This window comes from Pantherophis guttatus, chromosome 6 (assembly GCF_059756535.1).
Source record: "Pantherophis guttatus breed Tessera chromosome 6, ASM5975653v1, whole genome shotgun sequence".
Taxonomy (NCBI): domain Eukaryota; kingdom Metazoa; phylum Chordata; class Lepidosauria; order Squamata; family Colubridae; genus Pantherophis; species Pantherophis guttatus.
In genome coordinates this window covers 39,275,094-39,282,238 of record NC_142068.1, presented here as the reverse complement: position 1 = coordinate 39,282,238, position 7,145 = coordinate 39,275,094, and the positions used below count along the sequence as shown (strand labels likewise).

General features: G+C 36.5%; 1 long non-coding RNA gene across 1 annotated transcript; it reads right to left on the bottom strand.

Moving 5' to 3' along the window:
* Positions 1 to 1,902: 1,902 nt before the first annotated feature.
* On the bottom strand, positions 1,903 to 4,304 carry LOC148113095 (uncharacterized). Its single transcript, XR_015728458.1, has 2 exons — positions 4,235 to 4,304; positions 1,903 to 3,152 (listed from the first exon to the last, which is right to left on the bottom strand). It is a non-coding gene; the product is annotated as an uncharacterized LOC148113095 (long non-coding RNA).
* Between the last annotated feature and the right edge of the window lie 2,841 nt (positions 4,305 to 7,145).

Here is a 7,145-nt window from a genome sequence, read left to right as displayed (position 1 = left end):
CTGAAGTTATGTTTTTTACTATGTGATGCATGTTTGTGACTGGAGAATGCAAGGATGCTAAACCACCCAAAAGCAATTGGAGTGGGTCTACCTTGAAACTACCCATGCTGAGACACTTGTACATACAGGTTTAATAAATCGTTGTAATTATTGCTTCCAAAGTGCAACCCTTTCCCATCTGATATTTGTTCTTGATGCTGCTGCCTACTGGCAAGCTAATACGGGTGCTTTCACTTAACCATTGGACACACAACTACCATTCGAGGTTGCAGTGTACTGAAAGTTTACGATCCATCTTCATAAGTAGTACAAGTAAGTTACGGCTGCTGCATACAAACGTCTTCCATGGTCAAAATGATTTCATTTCAGGCACCTGACAACTGGCCCACTGATTGCAGTGTCCCTGGTCACATGACCACAATTTGCAACTGGCTTTTTTTTTTCCCACCACAAACCTCCCATTGGATATCCTGGATCTGACCACATGGTTTGCTTAACCACCATGATTGTAACCAGCAACCATTGTAAAAACAGTCATAAAATCAGATTATGTCACATGTAGCCCATTTAGTGACCTCAATAATTTACAAACAAAGTTCTGGGCTCAATTGTTTTAAGTCAAGGACTACCTGTAACTATGTTCCAGTACATTTATACCCACCTTGTGTAGCACAGTTACTTTATAGTCTTCAAAGCCTCATCCACAGCTTCCATTAGAAACTACATGTTCCGTAGGAGAAGGGTTATTTGCCCATTTACTCAGGAAGTAAGAACAGCTATCCCCTGTAGAGTTTCTGTTTGAGAAACAAACTACAGAGGATAGCTGTTCTTACTTCCTGAATAATCTTAGTTAAATGAGATTAAGATAAGAGACTATTTCTTATAGCACATTGGCAAACCTTTAAAAATGAAGATGGGTGATTTTTATGCAACCTCCAGTTGAGTTAGGGGTTTGGCATTCTGTACATCTCATCCTTGGCATTAATAGACGATGCAAGTTGCACATCTGCACACTTTTGTATTTAAAATTCCTACTGTGTCATTGGAAAACAAACCAGATACTAGAGAGTCCTAGTAGTGGCATTAGCTGGAATTCTGCCGACTCAGCATAACTATTTCACACTCTAGAACAGGTCTTCAAACTTGGCCGCTTTAAGACCTTCAAAGTTGTAAAGCTGGCTGGAGAATTCTGGGAGTTGAAGTCCACAAGTCTTAAAGCAGCCAAGTTTGAAGACCTCTGCTCTAGAACTTCAGTCAGCCCAATGTCACTATTGCCATCTCAGACATCTAAAAGCTATGTGAAAAATTTAAAATGAGAGTTCTGGATTACTTCTTGTTGATGCTGCTTACACATCTTATGGGAATCTTGCCATGGTAGGGATGGGAGCCAAACATACATTTTGTCAAAGGTCCCTTTACTCCAAGTCTTAATGTAATCAGGAGTCCTGAGCAATCTTGAGTTCATTTTAGGAAATGTAATGAGAACAATTAACTACATGCCAGAAATATAAAATACAGAAAAATCTGAGACAGAAAAAAAATCACCTTTTCATTTTAAAGATCAGTGAAACACTACGATCATTCCGGTTATACAATTTTAGTTTAGTGGAAGTTATATATACCTGTCATTCATTAGCACAGATTGTCCTGCCAAAAATTGTCCCTTTTGAATCTTCAATATTTCTGCCTAAATATGACTTAACATGCGATACGTATTTTATATCATTTTCCTCAACAAGTGAACATGTATGTTTTTACTCATTTATTTAATAAGATTCTATTATATGGTTTCAAACTTTGCCTGGATCATGTTTTAGATCATATTTATACAGAAATATTGACAATTCAAATTGGTTCACAAACCTTTAAGAACCACTGTAAATGAGCAGCTAGACAAGATAACCAGTATAGTACAAGTTTTAATTGGGTGACAGAAAAAATTAAAAGGGTGGGGTAGGGGTAGAGAATATTGGGGATGCAGCACCCCAAATTTTTTGTCTTCCAGATGTGTTGAACATCACTTGTCATCATTATCAGCCTACATTGGGAACAGATTGATATCCAAAATGTGCATTTCCTTCATAACCCTTACTCATCCTATTCCATTTGATGTGTGATGATGTATATAGCCTTGCTTTGTTCCAGGAAAGGCTTTTAATAGGGCATCTTAAAGAATGTGTGTTTGAAACAACACCCATTCATTTATTTTTTTTAGGTTAAAAAGAAAAGGTAAATTATAAAGGTATGCACATTAATGGATTACTGCAAACAAAACAAAATGCAGTTTTAATTTTCTCCAGCAGAGTGAAAAACAATAGAACTCCTTTATATAGTGCATTAATGAAAGGATTAATTTGCTATAGTATCTTGCGATAAAGGCCACTGTAATTTGGAGAAAGTATAGAAAAGCTCACTGATGACAACTTTATTAACAGCTATAATGGATGACATCAAATCACAACTTTTTGCTTTTTCATAATAGTATGAACAAGCCATTTGTATAAAGATCTATCAATCTACTCTGTAAAACCCAAAATCAAAGTTTCATTCTTTTTCATTTCAAGTTCATAAGCGGTCTCCATGTGGAAACAAAAGTACTTATATTCTTTTCTTTAATCAAAGTAGTCAATTTTGCCATTTCAGCCAACTCCATCAACTTCTGCAACCATTCGTCCATAGTAGGAATTGAAGTATCCTTCCATTGTTGTGCATACAAAAATTTTCTGATGTTAAAGCCCTATTTTACTGCAACAGAAAGAGTCGGAAGTCAATGCTTCTTTTTTTTTTTCTTCTTATCCTTTCTCATATCTCTCCCTCTCCCTCTTCTTCCCCACTGTTTTCCTAATTACTTTTGTATTTTGTATCTTAAAATATTTTCTAACTCAATAAAAAATGTTAAACCATAAAAAATTGTGTTGGTTGCAAAAGAAAAACAAAAACAAACAAAAAAACAGCTGTAATGGATGAAATATTGCAGGGGACCATATCCAGCAGAAAAATGGGTTCTGGAATCAAAATTAAGCAAAAGGGTGAGCTGCTTGGATTGTCTTGAAATATTTAAGGGTAATTGGAACCTGGGGTTGAGAATGTTTTTCATCTGATCCAACAGGATGACTCTTCCTCTTCCTCTTGCTCCTTTTTCTTCTAATGTCCTAAATGAGAAAATAAGGATGGCTGAGGTTATTAATACTCCACTACTAGGGAAAGTATTAGAGAAAGAGCTGTCACAACTTTTATTAAAGCAGATGAAAATTGTGCCAAAAGGATAGGGATTTCTATTGACAGAAAATATAGATTTGATTTGGAACTCATTGTAAAAAAAAGTCTGAATGAATAAAAGAATTCTGCCCTTGAACGTTATATGTGGGGAACATACAACCTTTAAATTCTTTTAATTGTTTCACTTTTATTCATTTGTACAAAAAATACATAAAATAATGTAATCATGTCCCAAAGCGGGATATATAATATGTTATTATTAGTATTTGAAAATTGGATGAAGATGGTATAACAGTTGTTTATGATTATAATACAATTGATAAAATTAAAATTATTTTAAGCTACGATTTCAAATTTCTGGCAGAAAAAATATATATTATAGTTCCTCCACTCATTCCAAATTCTGAAAAATCTTGGGAGGAAAGAAACACTTGTTAACATACTATATGGTATTAGTCAGCATGAGAGTTTACATACTGTATGAGTGATACCTTTCCGTAATACGCTTTTACATACCTTCCTTTTTAAACATTCACAATGTTATATTGTGTCTGTGCATGTTTCAGGAATGAGGTGGGGTGGGAAGATATATGAAGGGAAAAAGTATGCTTTTTTTTTTTTTGGTTATAGATACAAGGAGGAAAGGCTGATGGAATCATATTGGTTAAAAAAAAATTAAAGTCCCTGTTAAATGAGGTCACTCCTTAAAAAACATATCTTTTCATGTACTGTATCTTACCGACATTCCCTGAGTTCATCACTGATAGAAATGTAAAACCTATCTGATTTATTTACACAACCATACATAGATCACTTAAAGAGGGTCACCTATTAGGCTCAAATGTGCATTGTTGATTCACATGAGAAAACTTTTTAAAAAGTTTATTCTCTTTTATATTTCAAAGTATGATTAAGGCTTTCATACCTTGACAACTTCTGGAAATTGTACTTATGAGTATTAGTCTGAAGAATAAAGAATAAATTACTGGAAGAAAAAAGAATACATAACACTAACCTATCGGTTATTGTCACAAAAGCCACTCTTCCATTCTTTTAAGACAATTGCATCTTGTGGTTTTAATCTGGAACCAAACAAATTACGCTTAGTTTTTAAAAACCTTGAGCTAGGCACCTTCTATTGCTGCTTAGAAGAGTTATAATCCAAGATATAAAGGATGTCAAACTGGAGAGAAAACTATAGCTGAATTAACCACAGTTCTTATTTCAGATGTCATCATAAACTATTGCTTCACTTTCCTCCATACTATAATAGAGGAGAGAAAGGAACAGCAGATTTGTGATTGGGAACTATCATATAATTATCATGGAGAACAATTTTTTCAGAGCTGAGACTTGATCTTGGTGGCATGCTAATGGGGTTGCACCAAAAATAATGAGTGGACCCCAGACAAACTTAGATTCAAATTCATTTACATTGGAACAGAATTAAAATAATCAATATACATCATCATATTATTATCCTCTAATCCTGTATTTAATTTTTTTACCCTTCTTTCCATTAAGTTACAATTCAGTAACAACTTTTGGAGGTATCTAGAGCTATATTTCAGGGATGAAATGAAACAGAGCTTCTGATTTAGTGCTCTTCCAAAACTAAACAAATTATTAAGATGAAACAGTTCAATTTTTTACATTAGTTTGATGTAATGATTAAGACACCAGGCTGGAAACTGGGAGACTGCCAGTTCTGGTTCTACCTTAGGGCCAATCACTTTCACTCAGCTCTAGGAAGCTGTCAATAGTAGTCTCCAGGAGTCAATAATGACTCAAAGCCAAAAAAAAGGTCCAATTTTAAAAAATAGAAAAGAAAAATAAATAACAATATGCTTCTGATTAGAGGGCATTTAATGTATCATTTAATACAATACAGACAGTGGTGGGTTTCAATTTTTTTTTACTACCGGTTCTGTGGGTGTAGCTTGGTGGGTGTGGCATGGCTTGGTGGGCGTGGCTTGGTGGGCATGGCAGGGGAAGGATACAGTAAAATCTTCATTCCCGCCCCACTCCAGGGGAAGAATACTGCAAACTCCCCATTTCCTCTCAATAAGCTGGGACTTGGGAGGCAGAGAATATATGGGGTCGGGGCCAGTCAGAATTTTTACTACCGGTTCTCCGAACTATTCAAAATTTCCGCTACCGGTTCTCCAGAACTGGTCAGAACCTGCTGAAACCCACCTCTGAATACAGACCAGAATAAAAGATCATTGTAATGCAAGAATGACTAAAGAGTGCTCAAAGTTGAAATAGTCAAAAATGTTGAAAGGCATTAGCATCTCTGAGCTAGAGTGGTCTTTGCCTGAATGTTTTTACAGCGGTGAGCTAGCCAGTGAATCATCCTGTTTCCCTGCAGAGACTCTAATAAGATAGAGAAATTCACAACCTAATAACATTCACACATGTTAAGTGCACTTCCATTAAGTCTACAAATTTAGGATCATGCAAGAGCATCTGGACAGCTTCAGATTGGGAAAAACTGTTAGATATTCAAATGGTATCACAGCCTGCCTGTCCCTTACCCTAAATTCGACTTTCCCAGTATTATTTTTCAACAGTCAATTCCTATAGCTGTTGTGCTTACTCAGACCTGTGTGTTGCTTTGGGATTTTGCTTCCTTGGGGCTTTTTTTTTTTAAAGTTACATGCATTTGGAGACTTCATGTTTCACATAAACATTTTCTCTTTATTTCTCAGTATCCATTCCCTTACCTGACTCTGGGAAGCATTGGATTGTTTCTCTTGTTCCCTGTATGGGTGGACCTTTGCCTTGCTGGTTAAGGATTAAATATAAAGAGGTCTAGTATGTACTGACAAATACACACAAATATGGCACTGTCATAAAAAGAACAAAAGGAGCACAAGGCTGGAATGCTGTAAAATGTATGGGAACTGTCTGTGATTGTGCTAGGAAAAAAAAGATGGAATAAATTAGATAGCCATTGGAAAAAATGTATGTGGCTGATAAGAGTCAACATCAATTTGAGCAGCATACCATTAAAAAGACAGATTAGAGTTACACTACTGCAATGAATATTCCTCCCACCTTCTAATCATCTTATTAGGTAAGAGTCTTAATGACTCTATGGACAATCCTAGCATACCACCAGCTTATCTGTGCATTTTCTAAGTATTGAGTCCTAGGATTATATCATCAATGTATTGATTCACTGCAAGCTTTTATGAACTATCTTATATGATGTAGCTTTACGATTTCTGAGACAGAGTTAACAAGTGTGCAAAGAACATCTATGGTCTGATTGCTGTATTGGTTCTGCTGTGTCTTTTTCAGTTTTCTTCAACGCAAGGCTACTCCCCCAATTTTCAACTCGTCAGATATCACTCAGCCAGATGGGAATTTTTGAATACATCTGGAGTTTAGTTATCACACTGTGATGGCGAACCTATGACACGCGTGCCAGAGGTGGCACACAGACCCCTCTCTGTGAGCATGCACACCGTCGTGAGCTGCTCTTCTGGTTTCCAGCCAAGCTTGTCTTCATGGGCACCAGAGCGCTGGAAAACAGCCAAAAAACCAGTCAAAAAACAAGCCATATTCGGGTCTTTTTTGTGCCGTTTTCATGCTGTTTTTTAAGGCCGTTTTTGAGCTGTTTTTCGGGATGTTTCCAGTGCTCTGACGTGTGCCTAGACCACCTGGCTGGTGCACATGAGCATGCCAGAAACCTGAAGACCAGTTGGCTGGTGCACCAGCCAGCTGCACGCACATGCATGAGCGTTCCGGTTTGGGCACTCGGTGCCGAAAAGGTTGTCCATCACTGGCCTAACACATCTGGAGATACTAAGTTAAGAAGATAAACTTTACAGGTAATAGAGGAGAACCACTTTCTTTTCCACATTTGTTGGACTTCACTTCATGCTCAACTAGTCATTATTTTTGATATCATAGATAAA